At 36.3% G+C, this 24,207-nt stretch overlaps 1 pseudogene; it reads right to left on the reverse strand.

Moving 5' to 3' along the window:
* Nucleotides 1-657: 657 nt before the first annotated feature.
* Nucleotides 658-20,998, reverse strand: LOC125401073 (vomeronasal type-2 receptor 116-like; annotated as a pseudogene).
* Between the last annotated feature and the right edge of the window lie 3,209 nt (nucleotides 20,999-24,207).

A 24,207-nucleotide genomic window follows, 5' to 3' on the forward strand; every position in this document is an offset into this window, starting at 1 on the left:
AATGTTACTGTAAGCTTACAGAATGGTTGACAGCTAGAGGGCCGTAAATGACAGTGTGGTCCCAGTCTACACTACAGTTGTTAGCTATAGACCATGCTTACAAAAATGAATACAAGTTGGACCGTTGTGCCGCATGTCTTTAGTCTCAGAGTGGCAGGTGGATATCTGTGAGTTTAAAGCCAGCCTGGTGTACAAGAGCTAGTTCCACGAGAGGCTCCAAAGCTACAGAGAAACCCTGTCTTGACAAACAAAACAAAACAAAACTAAACAAAAAAGTGAATAAAAACACCCCGTTTTAGAAATTAATTAGTATTACTTTTGCCTCTCCCCTATCTCTAATCTAAGCTACTAGAAGATCTCCCTGTTTAGATCACTTAGTAGACCTTCTAGGTTATCTGAACTTAAGAATTCCAATATTGTCCCAACATTTTAGCACAGAATTTAATGAGAAGCACACTCTCCCTCAAATAAGACAATAAGAAAAGGGGGGTCAGAAGGTTTGGTCCATAGAACTGATGTCATGTGTTAAAACTTTATTACACAGCTCATTTTCCACATTTTACACGCAGAATCTTCATATGTTTGCAATATTTAATGAGTAGATAGCAACTTTGTCATCTTGTGGACATGTTTGCCATTTTAATAAGCTAGAGAAATTTAATGAATATACTCAGCTTTATCATTTGTGACTCTGAACTTGTGAAAAGAATTTATCTGTGGTCTTAACAAAATAATGTAGCATTTGGGGGCAAAAATGCAAAGAAATAGCCCTGCACTTGAGGCCAAGATGCAGAAGACCTCCACAACCACCAGAGCCTGGCCTTTGGTGCTGTGGTAGACAGCCAGGAAGGAGATCCAGACACTACAGAACACCAGCATGCTGAACGACAGGAACTTTGCTTCATTGAATGTGTCCGGTAGATTTCTAGCCAGGAAAGCTACAGTGAAAGTCGCTAGTGCGAGAGACCCCTGGTATCCCAGGACAAAGTAGAAGAAGATTACCGAACCTTTGTTGCAAACAATAATGATGTGGCCGTGTTCCATATGTACATCAGTGTTAACAAATGGAGGGGAAGTTCCTAACCAGGTTCCACAGAGAATCATTTGAATCATGGTGCATATGGGGATAATGAAATTAGGTGCCCCTGATATGAGCAGTGACCTCATCCTTCTTTCTGGAGCAGTGACCTTGAACGCCAATACTACAGTAATTGTCTTTGCCAAGACAGAAGAGGTGGCCACAGTGAACACAATTGCGAATGTGGTCTGCTACATTATACAGCTGGGTGTGTCTGGATGGCCAATGTAGAGCAAGGGACAGAGAAAACAACAGATGAGGGAGATGAGTAGGACATAGCTGAGAGCTCTGTTATTTGCCTTGACAATGGGAGTGTCCCGGTGCTTCCAGAAGACATACAGTACAAAAGCTGTAAGAGCTGAGAAGCATAGAGCCAAGCAGGTCAGAGACATTCCCAAGGGATCTTCATAAGCCAGAAAGCTCACGACTCTTTGGAGGCAGTGAGTTTGATCTTTGTTGGCATACTGGTCATGTGGACACTTCACACATTCATCCATGTCTAGTAGAGGAAGGGCATTATTATCAATTTTCATTTTTCTCTATTATGTAGTAGTTATGCTAAACTAATGCATTGGGAAATCATAGCTCAACTATTATTACCTCTTTCTGTATAAGAACATTTAAATGTAGTTTATTCATAGGATTTAATCTGAATTTAAAATGATTATTATTCTCATGAAAGGCTTTGTTCTTATCGTACAGATTCAAGAGTCTTTGATATACATCCCAAACAATGGCATGCTGTTATATCATATTCATGTTTCTGCAACAGCATATTTTGGATAAGATCAATCATGGAGCCACACTGTTACTATTCATAATTTTGTATATTATGCAGAGCAAGAACTTAGAATGAGAAGTTTCCATGCATGTTATGGTAGGTCTCTGAACCTCAAGGTTGGTCCTGACCATGACCAGAACAAGAGACATGACAAAGTGGATGGGAGAAAGACCATCAGACAAAAGCCCTATGCAGAGAACTACAGACAACTATGGAATACTGAAAATGGGAGAGATTATCTTCCATAGAGAAGAGCCCACCAACAGATGATATTTGAATAAAATAAGTTCATCCATGAAAGCAAGCAAAAAAAGCACTGGTATGTCAAGGAAGGCAGAGATAGCATAAACAAGTTACCACCTAAATTCTCTACGTGGCAAAAATATCACCTTTGGTTTATGTTTCAATACATGAATTTTGGTAGGGCATATTATTTGCCAGTTTTACTAATTTCTGTGAGATTCAACTACACAATATTCCCAGAAGTGTAGACTTCATTGAGAAGCATAATGTTCAAGATAATTTTTCACATTTCAGGGACATAATTTTGAAAGATAATAAGGGGTAGGGACTGAGACCTTCCTTCCAGCTCTGTCTATGTAATTTACAGCCTAATATATTCATTTTCTTTCAATTACATTGAGTCAGTGGAACAAACTGAGAAATAATGGTGTCCTACAATTACTGAGTCACTAAATTGATGGTGTACATTCTCTCTCTGTTTTTATATTCTCTCTAATTTTGAAAAACAGTGTTTCCTAAACCAGTGAATAGAAGTATCAAAATACTTCAACTCTTTCTATCCATTTGAAAATTATTATATATTATAAAATACTGTATTTTAAAGCTTTTAGAAATACATATAGGAACAAGGGGGAAATTTAATAAAATTTGGCTTAGCATCTTTATGTTCAGTCAACACAAAATTCACTAAACTTAAACTTTTAATTTAACTTCATATATATGCCATAGAACCATTTGAATCAATAATTTTTATTAATAAATTAATTAATTAAATAATTAAATCAATTAATTTTTATTTTTTTTTACACATTATTCTATGCAAGTAGTTTATATTCTTGAATATTTCACTGGTTTCTGTTACCAAGTATGTTTAGCATTGTTGTATAATTTAAATTATGTGCTTCATCTTTACAATCCTTGTGTCCAGATCATATGAAGCCTTTTGCATTTTGGTATAGCTCTGAAATGGATTTAGAAGGTAATAATTTTACTGTTTCTAATTATTCTAACCACAATTAATTATGTACATTTTTAGCAGATAAACTACCAATAATATTTTCAAAGTTTCTATGAAATTCAGTATAGATACGGTCACATATTTTTTTTTTCAGCAGATCGTGAGTCCAGTTCACAAAAGTACCTCCCAGGGTTCACATCAGATGCTCCAACTTTGTGAAGGGAACTGAGAAGATGTCTAATCTGAAAGATAACAGAATAACTCACACACATGCTACTGGGGTCCTGCTGTTTATTCCTCTGCTAGTTCTATTTCTATGTCTGTAGCTTCTCGTTTTCCTTTGTTTCAATTCTCTGTTCCAGTTCTCTAGTTCTAAATATTTTTCTAAATCTGTTTCAATTCTCTGTTCCAATCTCCCTGCATTTCTGTTCACCTATCTTAAAAGTAGCTTTTCCAGGAGACCTGAGCAATCAGGAAAAAATTACAGGAGTTATGTTTCACTGGTCAAAAGCACATTTCTTTTGGAGATCAATAAGGGCAGAACCCTTTGCCATGGCAACACAAAGTTTTAAGTTTCCTGTACTAGATTGTGACCAGAGGGTGAGGGCACAGTTCCCAGAGAGATAAGCTGTGAGTCATAGGTCTTTTATCAGCTAGACTTAGCAAAGAATTGGCATGATTTTCAGGCTGCTTCATGTTATTAAGAATAGTTAGAAACCTGTGACTCTGACCTTGTGCATAACTGTAAAGTTTTAAACTTATGATTTATTTACAAAACCTTTAGTCTAGTTTGAACTTACTCTTAGTTAAAAGTGAGATAATTGTGTGTAGTTTGCCTTTGACATTGGAGAATTTGTTGATTTCTGTTTTAGTCTAGGTAAAGAGAACAAAGCAGGCTTTGAGTGTCTTACATCTTTCGGGAACAACATATGTAGTTACGAAGCATGCCCTATTATTTTTCTATATATAAAAATTATACTGCTTAATGAGAAGTCATCTTCTTGATCACTCACAGATATATGTGTGCCCACTGGAATAGTTTTGCAGGACTAAACTTCTGAACTGTAAGGCATCCAATTATCCAATTATGGGTTTTCCTTAATAAGATTTTCTATGGTTGTAGTCTTTTCACTGCAATAGAAATCCGAAGTAATACAGATGAATAACACCTATATCTTTAATAAAAGTGAAAAGTAGATATAATTTAATGCAATATGTTGAATTCTTAGATGAAGATGAGATGCTATAGTAATGTTTATTACTCTAAAGAAATGTCTAAGGAAAAATACTCCACTGCATCTGAAATGATGAAAGAAAATATAGTTCATGAGCAGTATAGTTTAATATATAATATACATTAATATTGGCAGTATAGTTTTCTAAATTGCAGTATTATTATTTTTTATAACTTTTAATGAGTGTTTTTTCTCTTCCTTCCCCCTGAAATGCTCTTTAAAAGCTATATAAATGAGGCAGAAATTAAACAATCTGATGATTACTTTGGTAAAATATATTTTTACTTGTCATGTTTGAAATTTCATTTTCAGGACACGGGTTACAATCAAAACAGCAGATATCCCTTCCCTCTTGAGGGAATTTTCTTAGTCCTGGACGGCAAGGCATACTGCATACCGAGGGCGGAGTCTGTAGTAAATCATATACATTTTTCAAATTGAGTTTAACGCATATGAGAAAAGCAGCAGTGATTGACAGTGTGGATTAACTGAAAAACATCTCCTTTTACAGAGATGTATACTATTATGAAACATAATTTTCATGTCTTTTCCTGTGTTTCTTTTTTCCCAGAAGCAGTTCCACAGGGTTCTCCCAGCGGTGCACTAGAACACCAGTTGCAACCTCACCCCCCATTCCCACACCTGCCATGGATCTCACAGACCATTGCTTCCTAACCTCCCTGTTCTCATTCATTCCTGTCCCAGCCCTGAACTATACAGGTATGCCCTGCTAAAACAAACTTCATCTTTTCCAGATGTCCAGGTTTGTTTCTCGCCTTCATCTGTCTCCTGTTACCCTAACCACAAACCTGATTTCTTGACCCTAGGGCTGCAATAGAACATCCTCTGCAGACTTCCCTCATTTCTGCCCACATCTCCTTTGGGTGGCAAAATCTATCCTCTCCTATTCTTCCTCCCCAACTCATTTCTGATTCCCAGCCCATAACTCCAGTAGGCATCCCCTGCTAATCCAAGTGTCACCCTCCAGGTCAATAAGTAGACTGAGGACAATCATACAGTTCTCCTGCTACTCATAAGACACAACCCTTTTAGTCTCATCCCCAGCTCTGCAACTGAAATCCTGATCTTGTTTTCATTTCACCTTTCTTCTCTGATCCTACCTCAGTGGATCACAAAGACCTTCAGCTCCAACCTTCCTGTCCCCCACTCATTCCAGTGACCCAGCATCAAACACAAACAGGAGTTCCCTGTGAACATAGTGGCTGAACAAGTCAGGACAACTGGCAACATACAGACATCACTCTCTGAAAATCCAGAGAGAAAACAGAAACCAGGGAGCAAAATACACAGCAAGCAAAGACAAATCCAAAAATTCGAACCTCGAGTTTTTATCACCCAAAATTCAGATGACAGAATTAAGCAATAAAAAAATATTAGCATCAGTCAGGAAAGTATGTCTTCGTGAGAGTCAAGTTTTCTTACCTCAGCAGGCCCTGAGTATCCAAATGCAGCTGAAGCACAGGCAAAAGATACTAAAACAGCCTGTTTGAATATAATAGAATCTCTATATAAGAAATTATTAAATTCCGTAAAGAAATCCAGGAAAACACAAATAAATACTTTAAGGAATAAGCAAAACTGTTCAAGACCAGAAAACAGAAATAGAAACAAAAGGATAACCCTAAGTGAGGAAATTCTGGAAATGAAACATTTAGGGACTTGACATGAACTAAGAGGAAAGCTTCACTGGCAGAATTAAAATTATGACTGAGAGAATATGAGGCATTAAATGTGACAGAGGACATGGGCACATATGTGTGACAGAGGACATGGGCACATATGTGAAATAAAATATTAAATCTAAAAAACCTCTGACACAAAACATTGAAGAAATCAGAGACATCACTATGAAAAGATCAAGACTAAGAATAAGAGGTAAAGAAGAAAGGGAACATACCTGGCTCAAGGCTCAAAAAATATTTTCTATAAAATTATACAAGAAACTATTGCTGATGAAACAAAACAGATGACTAAAAAGGTAGGAGAAACCTACAGAACTCCAAGTAGATTGATCCAGAAAGGAAAGGGCTTTGGTTTGTCATCTAGAAATTAAAACGCTAAGCATATCGAACAAAGAAAGAATATTATAATTGACATGGTAGAGTCCAATTAACAAATAAAGGCAGTCCTGTTAGAATTATACCCAGCTTCTCAACAGAGACTCTAAAAGCCAGAAGGGCCCAGACTGATGTCCTGAATAATCTAAGAGACCACATACAACTGTCCAGGCTACCATACAAAACAGAAAATTTTCAGTGACCATAAATATAGAAAATAATATATTCCATCATAAAGTCAAATTTAACCAATATATCTACAAATCCAGTTGTATAGAAAGTTCTAGAGGGAAAAATCAAAACCAAGGAAATTAACAACACAGATAAAAATCATAGAAAATAATTTTACACCAGAAAAATCAAAAGATTGGAAATACATACGTACATACATACATACACACAAACACACTCACACACACACACACACACACACACACACACACACACACACAAACTCACTCACACAATATACACTCTGGCCCTCCCACCCAGAAAATTAATGTGAACCAACAAATGTTGAAAATTAATATCTCAATATCAGTGATCTCAGTTTCCCAATGAAAAGACATGGACTAACAGATTTACTGTGTAAACATGATCCATAATTCTGATGCATCAAAGAAACACCCTTCAATTTGAAGTTATATATAACCTCAAAGAAAAGAGTTGACAAAAGATAATCCAAAAAAATGTACCTAACTCTAGAGTTGGTGTAGTTACTTCAATGCCTAATAAAACAGACTTCAAGGGAAAACTACGCAAAAGAGATTGGAGGAGCCTCTACATACTCAAAAGGGGGAAAACCCACTAAGTTGATTTTTTAATTCTTAACATCTATGCCACAAAGAGATACTAGGCATGTTAAAGACACTCTACCAAATCTTAAAATACGCATTGGTCCTCTTAAACATTCCACTCTCAAAAATGGATTGTTCATCTAGAAACAAACTAAACAGTGAAATACTTGAGTTAACAGACATTTTAATTCAAATGGATCTAATTGTTATTTACAGAACATCTGACCAAAATACAAAAGAATACTTTTATACTCTATACCTCATGGAACTGTTTCCAAAATTGCCAGAATACTCAGACACAAAACAAGCCTCAACTGATAGAACAAAATTGAAATAACTCCATATATCCTATCAGACTACCAGGTATTAAGGTTAATATTAACAACAACAACAACAACAGAAAAAATAGAATGTCCAAAAACTCATGAAAACTCTCTACTTAATAAAAAATGAGTCAAGACAGCATTCAGGAGAGAAATTATAGGTTTTCTTAAATTCAATGAGATTAAAAATTTAACAAATCCAGATTTATGGGAAGCAGTGAGAGTGGAGCTAAGAAGAAATTCCTAGCACTAAGTGCCTTCATAAAGACACTGGAGAGATCCCAAACTATCAACTTACTAGCATACCTGAAAGCTCTATAACAAAGAGATATAATCACACCAAAGAATTTTAGTGGCAAGAGATAATCAAAATAATTGCTTAAATGTATAAAAGAGAATAATGCAGAGAACCAATGAAACAAAGAGATGGTTCTTTGAGAAAATCAGCATCATAAAATAAATCCCTTATCCACTCTAACTAAACAGTATAGAGAAAATAATCAAATTAATAAAATAGAAAAAAGGAGGACATATAAACAGACACTAAGGAAATTCAGAAAATCATATGTACATAACTTGAAAACCTATCCATAGGACATACTTTAAAAATGTGTACTTCATCAAATTCAAAAATATAAAATAAATCGGCAGCTCTCTTAAAAGGTACAGCTTACAAAAGTTAAATCAAGTTTAATTTTACAATTTAAACAGAATTCTCACTCCTAATGAAACAGAAGTAGTCATGAACATTATTACAACAAAAAACAAAAAAACTCAAATCAATCAAAATCACACAGAAAAGAACCAAAAACACAAAACACAAAAAGCAAGCAAGCAATCACCACCACCACCACCAAAAAACAAAACGAAACAAACAAACAAACAAACAAAACCTCATGACTGTAAGGGTTCAGCATAGAATTCTACCATACTGTCCAAGAAGAGATTTTCTAATACTCTTCGAATTATTCTACAAAATTGGAACAGAGGGATCATTGTCCAATTCATTTTATGAGGCCACATTTATCTTCATATGAATAACAGCTAAAGACTCAGCAAAGAAAGACAGTTACAATAAATTTCTCTTATGGACATAGATTCAAAAATACTCAGTAAAGGCATTCAAACACAATCCAAGAACACATTAAAAAGATTATCCACCATCATCCAGTAGGGTTTATCCAGGAGATGCCTGGATGGTTCAGTACAGGAAATCAGCAAATGTAATCCACTATATGAATAAATACATGGAAATACCATAGGTCTATTTCATTAGATTCAGAAAAAACCTTGCAAATCCAACATTCCTTTGTATGAAATGTCAGAAGAGATTAAGGATACAAGGGACATAATTAAACATAAAAAGGTAATTTATAGCAAGCTTATAGTTGTTATTAAAATAAATGGGTATAAACTGAAAGTCTTTCCACTAAAATCAGTAGCAAAACAAGGTTATCCACTCTTTCCATATTTATTATATATAGTACTGGAATTTTAGATAGGAAATTAAGACAATTGAAATAGATGATGGAGAAAGACAGAATCATTATTGGCAAAGGATTTTATAGTATGCCAAATTACATTAAAAAGTCCACCAGGGAACCCATACAGATAATAAATATTTTCAGCTAAGTGGCTACATACAATATTAACTTAAAAATATCTCTCATGTATACAAATGTTGAGCAGAAAGTACTCAGGGGATAACACCTTTTACAATATCTTCAAATAGTATAATATATCTTGGGTAAACTCTAAGCAAGGAAAATACTTCTGTGATAAAAACTTTAATCTTTGGAGAAAGAAAGTGAAGACAAAAGCAGAAGATGGAAAGTGCTCCCATGCTCATGGATTGATAAGCATAGCATAGTAAAAGTGGACATCCTACAAGAGCAACCTAAAGATTCAATGCATTCCCAATAGAAATTCCAACACAATTCTTTACAAACCTTGAAAGGACAAGTCTCAACCTCACGTGAGTAAATATAACCTCAAGACACCTAAACCAATCTTGAATTGCAAAAGAGCCGAGGAAGTATCACCATCCATGATTTCAAGTTGTGCTACAAAGCTGTGATAATTAAAACCTTATGTTATTGGCATAAAAACAGAATGCTGATTGGTGAAATTTAACTGAGGACCAGACATATGTTCAGACCTATGTTTTGATAGGGAAGCCATAAAAACACAGGAAATGAGACAAAATCTTAAACAAATGGTGTTGATCCACCTTGATGTCTTCAAGCAGCTAAACACAAATAGAACCAGGCTTATTCCAGAACAAATTTCACGTCCAGGTGGATCAAAGACCTCACCATCAAGCCAGATACAATGAACCTGAAAGAAAGGAAAATGAGGAGCAGCCTTGGATACATTGGCACATGAGATGACTTCTAAATAGAACACTGAAAATCTATAGAATTAGAAAAGGTTTTTTTAATCAACTTGAGATGTGAAAGAGGACTAATATTGAAATTATAAAAGAAACTCAAACAATAAAAGAAGAAAAATCCAATTTAAAAATGTGAAATAGATTTAAACAAAGATTTCTCAATACAGAATCTCAAATGGATGTGAGACACTTAAATAAATGTTTTATATCCTTATCTATCAGGGAAAAGCCAATCAGAACTTCTTTGAGATTCATCCTATACCTTTCAGATTGGTTAAGTTTACTAGTACAAGTAATATCTAATGCTGGTGAGGTCATGGAACAAGTGAACACCCCTCCACTGCTGGTGAGAGTGCTAATTACACATCCAGCATGGAAATAGAAATGTCAGTTTCTCAGAAAGACGAGACTTATTCCATCTCTAAACCCAGTTATACAGCTTTGGGGTATATACACAAAAGGCAAACCAGCCTACAAAACATTTGACCTAAAACCTTTCCTGCCAACAAATATGGTAGGGTTATAGTGGCACAGAATTCATAGGAGTAGACAACCACTGTTTGGTTGTCCTTTATTCACTCCATGTAAAGGAATTCATACCTAACAAATCTTGGGAAACTATGAGTCAGAGACTGGAAAGAACAGAGAACAAATACTTATTGGTCTAAAAACAAAATCAGTAACATGATTGTTAATGATGCTCTGTTATATTCCCAGTCATCAGCAAAGAAACTTCCTCCAACAGGAGTTCGGAACTGATGCAGAAACCACAGCCAGGTATTACACAGAGGTCCTTCCCCTTGAGTTCAAGGAATCCTGTAGAAGTGGAAGTAGAAAACTTCTCAGAGGCAGAGGAGATAGAGGACAACAGGAGGAGAGGTTCTGAATCACTAAGGAGGGCACATAAGAGCTCACAGGGACTGAAGCAAGAAACACAGGGTCTGCCTGGGTCTCTAACAGGGCCTCTGCATATACGTCAAAATATTATGTTAGAGCTTTTGTGAGACTCGTGACTGTGAGAACAGGTGGGTCACTATTCTTGTTCTAAAGAGTCACGGGACTCTTTTCTTCCTGTTGGGCTGACATGACCAACTTCAATATTGATTTTATTGTATTTAATTTTATCATGTTTGGCTTTTATTTCTAAGAATCCTGTATTTTCTACTGAGAGACACAAAGGGAGTAGAACTGGAGAGAAGGGAGGGAAGGAGATGGAGAAATTGGGAGGAGTAGATGGAGGGTAAACTATAATCAGTATTGTATGAGAAAAGAATCTGTCTTCAATAAAATATTAGAACAAAATTTTGTTATTTTGTAAAATAAATATGAAGGTTTGGTCATGTATATCTCGTGAAATAAGTGAAAAAGAAAAGAGAGAGGGACAGAGACAGAGACAGAGACACATGGAGAGAGAGAGAAAGAAGGGTTGGAAAGTGAGTCAGGAAATGAATAAATGACAAAATGCTTTATTCCATGAGGAAGCATGAGCAGACCATGAGATTTTAGGTATTTTTGGCACACATAAAACCTTAGAGTTAGGAACAGCTCATCTTTCTAAAGCCTGTAGCCCACTCTATCATTTCATCAGACATATATAACCGTTGATGATTTGGAAAATGGCTGGACAATTTTCCTATTTTCATCTTAACTCCAAAATTTGGTGGAAAATCCATGGTGTAGAAAATGTCATATTCTGTATCCAGTTTTACTTTCTGGTTCATGGTCACAAAGTCTCCAGCAGGATTTTCAAATTGTATGTTCTTCAGAAAAGAGAACATCTAAAATACATTTGTCATTTTAGTTTCAACTATGATAACATATTAGGCAGGAAAATAAAATATTTTAATGACCCTAATTTTCATTAGCCTCTCCTAAAATATAACTTTATTAAAGATAGTTAGTAATAAAAAAGAAGAAATTCCATGTATATGGAAAGTTCCTCATGCTTTAAAAATAAAAATTTTATGCTGGAGTTGATGTCATAAAACAACCACATCTGTATTGTATGCCTGAAATGTAATTGCACATTCTCAAGTTTTTTCTACTTACAGTGTTGCTTAATCATACCTAGGGAATTGAAATCCTTAGTTGGTAAATAATGGCAAAGCCATTTTATATTTATATTATATTATTTCACTACATTGATAAGCAACATTTTGATCACATCAAAGGAGAGTCATTTTCTTATTGCCATTTAATAATTTCATGAGAAAATATTTCTTTTCCTATGTAAAAAACTGTGTGGTTAAACTGAACAAAATTTCTTGACTAAGATTGTAAAATGCTGACTTGGGTGCCAGTGTAAACTGTATGATATTTAGTGACACAAACATGATCTGACTCATATGCAATGCCAGGGTAAAGACACATGTGAACTCAGGAAAAAGATTCCTTATTTGCATAGATTTGGACCTTGTGGTTCCTTTTAAGAACATCATCTCTGTGACATTCATGCCTTCCTGTATAAGACACATTACCTTCCAGCAGTCAAGTTCCAGTCTCTTACCAGCATTCTTTGGCCATGTGTCTACTTGTAGACGCATCTCATGGAGTGTGTGGGCCACAGCATACACTGCATTATATAAGTTATAAGCTGCATCACTCATGGACATTCCGAACGGTGTCCTGAATAACCATTCCAATAGGGTTCTTGTTGGACAATTCTTCAGTATGTTACAATTAGATGATGGTAAAGAACATTTAAAATAAGACCACCACAGTTTTACAAGAGAAACTTCATCACTATAGTTTAAAGGACGTACTGCCTGCAGAAATTGTTTAAAACCAGACATCTCAGAATGCTGATGGGAAAAAATGAGAATCCCATCGGGGGAATTAAGCATAAAATCTCCTTTTATGAACATATCAAATTGTGACACACTGACCCAGATTCTCTGAATCTTTAGATGTTTCCACGTCCAAAAGTTGAATGGCATATAAGAATCTCTGTCTCCATAGACAATCACTACTTTTGCTGATGATGTCACTATCTTGTTATAATTCTTCGTAAACATTTTAAAGTATAATTATCTATTCAGTGGGATAATAGCCACAAATGCTAAACAGACAATGTTTCTTTTCATCACTCCTCTCCATTCAGAAAGAAACGGATTTCCAAGATCTTCACCTGAAATGACCATTCCCATCCAGTTCCATCTGAAGTAAACCACTAGGGACACCATGGCCAGTGCTAGAGATGTGTCCTTTGGCGATATCTGGTAGAGATGAGGAAATTGTTCATGGACACTCAGTTGAGTTTGATAACCTTTTTTAAACAACAATGTACCATTTCATCATTTTGTGTATAACTGTTTCATTTTTTCCTCATTTACTGTATTTTCTGCACGGCTTTCCGACTATAGTAAGTGTTCAAATAATAAGATATGACGTGTGGCTGGTACTGAATTCTGAATCATCTATGCTCCCTCTACTTGTCTGTTTCTCATGCTTCAAGAACTTTCTTGTCCTGTGTATTATTTTCTCTTTTTTTTTCAGAAATACATGGAACATTCCACATTTTCTAGGTCCTTGCCATTCTATATTGGAGACTGATATGTGCTTTGAAACTGAGTTCTTTAATTAACCCCCTACTATTGCTGTTCTGTGAAGGTTTCATATATCAAATAATATAGGACATTGTTTATAAATTTTCTCTTTTACATTGAAAGAATTTCTAGTTTCATATGGAAACAGTAAAACCCAGGACAGCTTAAACAATCCTAGACACTGAAATAACCATTGGGGATATCACTATCCCTTATCTTACATTGTATTACATAGCTATTGTAAAAAAAAACCAGCAAGATATTTTCACAAAAATGTTGATTAATAGAATGGAATTGAGGATCACTACAAAAGTCCATACACCTATGGACAACTAATTTTTGATAAAGAAGCTAGAAATACACAGTGGAAAAAATAAAAAGTATCTTCAATAAATGGTGCTGGCCAAAGTGGTAGCTGTATGGAGTAGAACACAAATATATCTATAACTATCAACCCTCACAAAACTCAACTCTAAATGAATAGAGGACCTCAGATTAAGATCAGATACACTAACTCTGATGAAATAGAAAATAATGAAGTAATCCTGAATTCATTTGTACGGCAAAAGAGTTTTCTTTTGTTTTTGTTTTTTTTTTTTTGACAGAAGACCTGTAGCCCAAAAACAATAACAAAAAGTTAGTAGGATCTCATGAAACTGAAAAGATTTTATATGGCAAAGAAAACCATCATTCAGGCAGAGTCACAGGCAACAGAATGGAAAATATATTTTTTGCTAAGTAAACATTCCAGGAAGTGCTAATATCAACTGTGAAAGCAAGTAAATAATCTTGATAAGAAACATAGAAACAGAAAATGTTTATAAAATATTTTATTCAGCATAAGTATTGCTGAATAAACAATATTGATTAGACATAAAGTAAACTCCGCTATATATGCAGAATATAAGAAGAGAAAAATACACTGGTTTGGAAACATTGTTTGCAACTTAGAGATAATATCTCCCTCTATAATGAACATATCTGCATATTAAGAAAATCAAGGAAATGGCAAGGACCACATAACAATTTTATATAACTGTGGAATGTTTGCATCCATGAGTCAGTTTCTATATTAAGACATTACTTTTCATTGGTAAAAAGAGAAAGACAGGAATCTATATCAAATATATTTGCCTTACCATTTATTTTCTTTATTACTCTTACATAAGGAAAAATTAAAATCTTTGGACTTCTCATCTTATGCTCTGTAAATATGTAATAATAGATCCTGCAATTTCAAGTGTCAAAGTTTTAGGTGTAAAATATCTCATACTCTTAAAACAGGAAATGACATCACTGAGGCATATTGATTCATTAGCTGGAGAAACTTGAGAGTGGAAATGAATTACAAATATCTTCCTGATTTCCAGGTCAAAGCCCCACTGCTCTGTCGAGGTTATCACAGGCTATGGGGGAAATACCACAGGTGTTTGTGGAGATTTTCTTTTTCGAACTCTTCTCACTTTTCCCCTCATGCTCTTCATTGCAGTCTGATAAATAGGTCTACTATGTCATCTTCTCCGTGTTGCAATTTCTTGCAAATATTGTTTTTTAAACTGTTACATGACAGCTTTCCCCATAATTCCACATTCTACATCACCCCGTGGAATTTTCTGATGAACAAACTAGTGTTCAACAAAACATACATTGTTCCAGTTCTACAGCAACTTTTCATTTTTTCCAAGATTTTCACTTATGTAGCTAATGAGGAGAAACATTTTCTTCTACCTTGAATTTCATAGCATGATAGATTACTAAAAGCTGAACACAAACTTTATGTAAAACTGTAAAATTCATTCTGATGATCCTCATACATACACTGTGTCTCATCTTGAAATATGTTGTTAGCTAAAAATTTAGAAACTCATTTTGGACATTTTCCCTAGCATATTCCAGGATAAATTGTCACAATTTTCTCCACTGAAACCTTAAATCAAACAATATCATTAATAACATAAAATTATTGCCAAGTGTATAAATCAAAGAATATATCCCCACAATACACAAATAAATTTTATATAATTAGGAAAGAGAATAAAAAGTTTAAATGTATTGTGTTATCACAGACCCAGTTCCCAGGATCAGCCATAGTGCTACAACAGAATTTCTTCCTGGTGCCTCACCTTTCTCAGCTTTAATCACTAGCAAGTATTCTCCAGGAACACACCAGCAGAGCGGGGCAGTAAAACTGGTAAGATACAGCCGACAGATTTTCTGAAAATCAAAACAGGGATCAGAAACCAATGAATGAAACAAAAATTCAAAAAAAGAAATTAAAGAAATAATCTCCTAAACCAATAAGCATGCCAAACCAGATCGCATAGAAACACAATCAATAGAAGTACAAGGTCTCCACCAGAGCCCAGCTATTCTGCCTCAGAATGTCATGAATATTCCAAGGCAGGTGAAGCAGAAGAAAATGATTTTAAAATCAACTATATGAATGCGGTAGAGGTCTTTCAACAGGAAATGAATAAATTGCTTAAAGAAATTCAGGAAAAAAAAGAAAATTGAAGGAAATGTATAAAAACCTCAAAGTATACCAGGAAAACACAAGCAAACAATAGGAGAAAATAAGTACAAATATTTAAGACCTTAAAATGAAAATGGAAGTAATGTAGACAACACAATTTGAGGGAACTTTGCAAATTAAAAATTTAACAATGAAGACAGGAATTTCAGAGGCAAGTCTCACCGACAGTATAAAAGAGATTAAAAAGAGAATCTCAGACAATGAATATACAATAAAACAAATAAATACACCATTCAAAGAAAATGTCAACTCTAAAAATTTCCTGATACAAAGCATCCAGTAAATTAGGGAGACTATAAAAACCTGCAAATAGGAAAAGAGGAAGGATGAAAAATCCCAGCTGAAAGGCCCAGAAAATATTTTCACCAAAATCATATTAGAACGTTTTCCTAAGCAAAAGAAGCTTATAAAGGTACAAAAAGAATAATGAACACCAGAAATAAAATTTCCATAACCACATAACAATAAAAATCCCAAACATATGTAGCAAAAATAATATTAAAAGCTGTGAAGACAAAAGATCAAGTAACATACCAATGTAGACAAATTACCATTACTTATGAATTCGCAATGGATATTCCAAAAGCCAGAAGGGCTTTCATATATGTGCGCAGACTCTAAGAGCCCATTGATTCCAGGCCAGATTATTATACCCAGAAAATGTTTCAATCACCATTGATAGAGAAAATAAAATATTACATGATAGATTAAGATTTAGACACTATCTGTCTACAAATCCCACAATTCAAAATTTTGTAGAAGGAAAAATCCATACCAAGATGATTAACTTCACGCACAAAAACACAGAAAATAATCTCACCCCAGCAAAAATTATAAGGGAAACACAAATAACATAACAAACTCACAAACACACACCACCAACACCGCCAGTGATATAACAAGAATTCACAATCGTTGGTCATTGATATCTCTCAATAACAAAAATCTTAATTCCCCAGTAAAATAGAGAATATCAGAATGGATGTGAAAGCAGAATTCTTTCTCCAGCTTCATAGAAGAAGCACACCTCAACATCCAGTCTACATATTACCTAAGGGTAAAATGTTGGGAGAAAGATATTCTCAACAAAAGGACCTGAGAAACAAGCAGGTAAAGACACTTTTATATTTACAAAAATAGACCTCAAAGCAAAATTAATCAGAAGTGATGGGAAGACACTACATATTCAGCAAAGGAAAAATCAACCAAGATGACATTTCCATTGTTAACATCTATGCTCTAAATTGACACCTAAATTTGTAAAAGAAACATTGCTGCAGCTTAAATCACTTATTGACTTATACAGACCGATAGTGGAAGAGTTTAATACCTCACTCTTATCAGTGAACACGTCATCCAGACAAAATCTATGCAAAAGTGCTGACACTGATGCTATGAATCAAATGGACTTAGTAGAGATTTACAGAACATTTTGCTCAAACACAAAAAAATATACCTTCTTCTCAGCACTTGAGGAAATATTCTCCAAAAATGAACACATACTCAAATACAAAGCAAGTCTTAATAGACACAAAAATTGAAATAACTCCATTTATATCATCAGACCACCATGAAATAAAGATGATGTTAGCAACAACTCTAACAACAGAGAGCTTTAGAAACTCATGGAAACTGAGCAACTGTCTACCAAATGAAAAAAAATGGTCACTAAAAGAATGAAATTAAAAACCTCCTAGAATTTAATAAAAATGAATATACAACATATCTAAACATATGGTACACAATGAAAGCTGACACAGAAGGCAAATTCGTAGCATCCAGTGACTAAATAAGAAAAGTAGAGAGATCATGTGCTAGCAACTTAACTGCACCACATGAACTCTTGAAAAGAATAAGAAATCAGATACAAGAGGAGCTGATGACAAGGAGAATCAAACGTAGGGATGAAATTAATAAAATAGAAACAAGGGAACAATAAAAAGAACCAATTTAACAGAGTTGATGCATTGATAAAATCAACAAGATAGGCAAACCCTTAAGCAAACTAACTGAAATGCATGGAAACAATATCCACGTTAATAAAATAAAAAGCAAAATGGGGACATAATGGAAGACAAGTGAAGAATCCAGAAAATCATAGCAATATACTTTAAAAACTTGTACACCATAACTTTAAAAAGTTAAAATTAATAGTTAATTTTCTTAAGAGGTATCATTGATCATAGATAAGACAAAGTCAGATAAAAATGTAAATATACCTATAATACCTCATGAAATGTAAGCTGTCATCTAATTCTTTCACAACAAATAAGGCAAAATAACAAACAGAAAAAAGCCCACTAAACACAAAACAATTCTACTAGGCATTCAACAAAAAGTTAATTACTAAGCCCCTTATCCCACTTCTCTAAATAGAAATAGAAGGATCATTGCCTAATTCATTTATAAGGACACAACTATGCTGATACACATACAACCAAGGACTCAGCACATGAAGAATTATAGAACAATTCTCCTTATGAATATGATGCAAAATATTTAAAAAATATTTACAAACTGAATTTAAGAAAACAACAATAAAGCCATCTACCATGATCAAATAGATTTCTTCCTAGAGATTCTGGGATAGTTCACAATAGTAAAAACAGTAAACATAATCCACCATGAAACTAAACTGAAAGAAAAAAAAATGCCCACAATATTAGATATCCAAAAATCTTTTGAAAAATAACACACTCCATCATCACTAAAGTCCTGGAAAGCTTCAGGTTACAGCAGGCAAACATAAACACAATAGAGGGAATTTAGATTATGTGGCCAATATCAAATTAAATAAAGAGAAATTCAAAGCAATTCCACTAAAATTAGAACATGACAAAGATGTCCAACTTTCTCCATATCCATTTAATGTATTCCCTCAAGTTTTAGCTAGAACAATAATATAACTGACAGAGATGAATGGGATACATATTGGAAAGTAAGAAATTTAAATATTCTTATTTGCAGATGATATGAATATATATTCATATATATATATATACATATATGGCTGAGAAACTGAAGAAAATGGTCAAAATTTTAACCATCAGGACAAGGCAATCAAAACTTTTTGAGATTCAATCTTAAGCCTGTCTGAATGGCTAAGTTAATAACATAGAGAACAGCTCATTCTGGCAAGGATGTGGAGCAAGGCAAATACTCTTCCATTGGTGGTTGCAGGTCAAACTTGTACAGCTACTGTGAAAATAATTATGGCAGTATTTCAGAAAGTTGGAAATCTACCACAATACCCATGTATACAACTCTTGGACATGTTCTGAAAGGACACTTCATCCTACCACAAGGACACTAGCTCAACTATGTTCATTGTGGCTTTATTCACAATAGCAGAAAACTGGAAACAATCTCAATCTAAGAACGGATAAAGAAATGTGTTTGGGTAAAGAACCACTTAACTGAGTATTACTCAACTGTTTAAAAAGTGACATTATGAAATTTTCAGGCAATCAGTGAAACGAGAAGAAATTAACCTAAGTGAGGTAATCCAGACTCAGAAAGACAACTATGCGATGTTTTCTCTTATAAAAGGATATTAGTTGTTAATTAATTAATAATCAAGGTACAATTCCCAAATACAAACAGGTTGTTTAAAGAGGATATGTCTAGTCATGATTCTCCCTTGGGAAGGGGAAATAGAGTAATAGTTTGACTTGAATGGGGTCAGGTTGGTGATGGGAGTGAGAAGGACAAGGTCAGGGTAAAGGGATGGAAGGAGAGAGTTCAGGAATTGACAGTTGGAACTGATTAGTCTTTTTGGTTGCTTTGGAAATAGTATAGTGGAAACTTCTTTCTATCTTTGAGTATGACTCTATTGAGGAATTCCTATAAGAGAGAGAGAATATGCAATGTGCAGTGGCCCTGTTTCTAGCCAGAAAAGGTTACCAGTTGTGAAATTGTGTTGCATTTGCTTGAATTTTTGATTGACGGGTTCCTATGGAGATCAACAAACAACCCAGGATGTTGTTAAGACAGAAGTTTGTTCTCTGAAAACAGACTGTCTCCCTATGGTCCAAAACAACAGACTCACAGCTCACTGAACATGGAGAGCTTAACTGGGTCCTTCAGTGATTCTTTACTTCTGTGTTCTAGTCTCTTTGGTGAAAGAAGGCACCATGGAGGCTACTGCAAGATAATACCAGACCCTAACCCAATGACAAACCGTTCCACATTTCATCATTCCTGCCTGGAATATGTACTCAGGCAACAGCAGCACAGAATTTGTGGGAATAGACAACTAATGTATACCTTAAAAGGAGTCCCAGGCCATGAGGGTGTCCATGTACTACACTGTCTGAATTTCCAGGACTTGGAGACTGGATAACCCAGAAACCAAGGGTAAAACCAAACACTACTGCAAAAATATTTCTTAATAATATTATGCTGTATGTATAGATTGGTGTCTTGTCCAGTAGACTTTGGAGAAGTTTCTTCAATCACCAGAAAGGAGCAGGTGCATATATCTACAACCAGATAGTATGCTATATTTGGTTCTATGCTTCTGAGGGATAACACACGAGTCTATGAGTTGGAAAAGGTCATCTTAAGGTAATCTCCTAGGAGCATGGTATAAGTATGAGCCATTCATTCGGCTTCTACCTGGAAATGTTGACTAAAGAATGACAAACAACAAGCTTTCCCATAAACCATTAGAGTTATTGAAATAACCAGCAGTACAACAGTAAATAAATTTGGGTTGTGCTGTAGAGGAAGAAAGGCAACACAGATTGAAGACACACAGAATTATGGTCTATTTCTCAGTACCCATAGAATACAATATCTCCCATACTTAACTACAATTAATGAATCAAAGATGTACTTACTTCTTGTTTAGATTCTCAGTGAAATCATTATTCTTCACATACCCATGCTCTGTATAAATAGAAAACAAACAATGTTCCTCTATATCTTGCTCTTGGTTGTTCTTTTTTATTCTCATGAAGCACTTGGGGTCAGTTAAACTGCAGAAGATGAGGGAAAGATTCAGGACCAAAAGGACAAGGAACAAAGAGAGCATCTTTGTTATGTCTCTAAGTTAGGAGCCTGAGCAGAGTGCAGCATGAAGAGTCAGACGGAAACCCGTGTATCAGCTATGCATGCACACATCCAGGTGTCTCTTTTCATCACTGCAGATACTACTAAAGAATGCCTGTACTTCTCTCAGTAGTGTTTTTCAGCCCATTGTTCACCTCTGGGGGATTCTTTAGCATTCCTGGCCTGAGGCCCTGCATCTGAGTTCCTATGTTCAGGTGACAAAAAAGGCATACTAATTTTGTTTACAAGTATTATCTTTCCCTCCATATCCCTCATGGTTCCATCTGTTTCAGTGCACATGAAGGCTCCAGAGATGATTCCGCTCAGGCAAATTTGCTTAAAAGCCTCATTCATCAAACCACTTCTCTAATTCCCATTTGAATAGCTGACTTGGATTCCATAACATATTTAAAGCAGGTTTTGAGATGGAAGTGTAAGGAATAGTTAGTTATTCCTAGACATATCTTATTATAGACATACAGGCAATAGGAACAATAATGTTCATTATTGGAAATAATATTGTATATGTGTTGTCCTATGTCAATGGAGCATGCACTGTATGATTCACACACACATGAGTGCCTGCTAATGTCACATGTGTTAGCAATTCAGTCAATATTACAAACCTAGAACCAATCAATACTATCTGAATATTAATGCTAGAAACTTACTGCATATTAGAGTCCTAAAACATGACTAAGACCTCAGTTCTCAGTAACGTGCGTTTTTTTTTCCCATTAGACTTGTTTATTCAAGTATCTGAAAACACTCTTTCCACTTCCTCCCCTCCTCCCAATACCCTCCCGCTCTCCCCACTCCCTCTCCTCCTCCCTCACCATTCCCAAGAGCAGTCAGGGTTTCCTGTCCTGTGGGAAATCCAAGTTCCTCCCCCACCCCTCCAGGTCCAGGAAGGTGAGCATTCAAACAGGCCAGGATCCCAAAAAGCCAGTCCATGCAGACGAAACAAGACCCAGTGTCATTGTCAATGGCTTCTCAGTCTTCATTTGGACCTTGGGGGCTCAGTCAGCCTCCATGTCAGCCACATTCAGAGAATCCCGTTTGATCACATGCTCGTTCAGTCCCAGTCCAGTGGGCCTTGGTGAGCTCTCATTCGGCAGTGGGTGAACGCACCCTTCGCGGTCCTGACTTCCAGTGCCCCAATGTGGGTCTCCGTCTCTATCTCCATCCATCGTCGGATGAAGGCCCCCTCTGATTTTGCTTTCCTTGCTCACGATCTCCCTCCCTCTGTTTCTCTTTTGGACCTAAGGAGGTAAGTCCAGTGTTCCAATATGTGTCTCTGTCTCTATCTCCATCCATCGCCATATGAAGGTTTTGTGGTGACATGCAAAATATTCATCAGTATGGTTATGGGCCAAGGCCAGTTCAGGCACCCTCTTCTCTGCTGCCCAGAGTACAATCTGGGAACCTCTCCTTGGGCCTGGGAACCCCTCCAGAATCAAGTCTCTTGCAAACCCTAAAATGGCTCCCTTAGTTGAGATATAAACTTCCCTGCTCTCATATCCATCCTTCCTCCCTCCCCCCTCTCATTCCCCCAAGCCATCCCCAATCCTCCCCTTTTCCCCTCTCCCTAACTATCTTCCCTTACTTCCACCCCCACCTCCCATGCACCCAAGTTTGCCTGGCAATCTTGCCTACTTCTAATATACAGGAGGATAACTATATGATTTTCTTCAGGTTCACCTTCTTATTCAGCTTCTCTAGGATCACAAATTATAGACTCAAAGACCTTTAACTATGGCTAGAAACCACTTATGAGTGAGTACATACCATATTCCTCTTTTTGAAAGCAACAACTACATAACTCATTAAAAATGGAGATGTCAAGTCAATTCTTACATACAACCTTTTCTCCTATGTTCTAATGTCTTTGATGAAAGAACTACAGAGAAAGCTCTCACAAGAACACCATAAGAACCAAGCCAGCTACAAGCCACTTTATATACAATGGTACACTGCCTGAAAGATGTGCTAGGGCAATGGTAGCCCAAAGTTTGTGGGAGTAACCAACAGATAACTGGGTTGACCTGAGATCCACTCCACAAGATGGAACTCATACCCTACACTTTCTTGATAATTAAAACCCTGAGACTATGTATCCCAAAGATATAGGGTATTTTATGCTCTATTTATTACTAGAGCTTTGCAGTTGAGTTTGAGAACAGGGATGGTGATACTTCCAGAAGTATTTTTATTGTACAGGATTGTTTTAACTGTCTTTTATTTCCATATGAAGTTGAGCATTGTTCTTTCAAGCTCTGTAAAGAAGTGGATGGGACTTTAATGGGGACTGTGCTGAATCTGTAGATTGCTTTTGGTAAGATTATCTGTTTTGCTACACCAATTCTACAAATCCATAAATATGGGAGGTCTTTCTGTCTTCTGATATCATCTCCAATTTCTTTCTCAAAAATTTGAAGATTTTGTCATATAAATCTTTCTCTTGATTAGAGTTACTCTGTGATATTTTATATTGTTTGTGGCTATTATGAAGGGTGTTGTTTCCCTGATTTATTTCTCAGACGTATTATAATTTATGTGTAAGAGATCTACTGTTGATCCCAGCTTCCATCCAGAGGGCCTTCCGAGGGGTGAGTTGATCCAGGCTACGGCAGGGACCCCGGCGAGGGGGAGCTAGGACTTTCCCCAACCCCATAGACTCCCAGGTCAGCCTGCCCTGCTGGCTCCACCCTGCTAGCTTCCCGCCAGCCATCCCAGCTTCCATCCAGAGGGCCTTCCGAGGGGTGAGTTGATCCGGGGCCACGGCAGGGGCCCCGACGAGGGGGAGCTAGGACTTTCCCCGACCCCATAGACTCCCAGGTCAGCCTGCCCTGCTGGCTCCACCCAGCTAGCTTCCCGCCAGCCATCCCAGCTTCCATCCAGAGGGCCTTCCGAGGGGTGAGTTGATCCAGGCTACGGCAGGGACCCCGGCGAGGGGGAGCTAGGACTTTCCCCAACCCCATAGACTCCCAGGTCAGCCTGCCCTGCTGGCTCCACCCTGCTAGCTTCCTGCCAGCCATCCCAGCTTCCATCCAGAGGGCCTTCCGAGGGGTGAGTTGATCCGGGCCACGGCAGGGGCCCCGACGAGGGGGAGCTAGGGCTTTCCCCGACCCCATAGTCTCCCAGGTCTGCCTGCCCTGCTGGCTCCACCCAGCTAGCTTCCCGTCAGCCATC

This window comes from Myodes glareolus, chromosome 24, assembly GCF_982192425.1.
Source record: "Myodes glareolus chromosome 24, mMyoGla1.1, whole genome shotgun sequence".
Lineage (NCBI taxonomy): Eukaryota > Metazoa > Chordata > Mammalia > Rodentia > Cricetidae > Myodes > Myodes glareolus.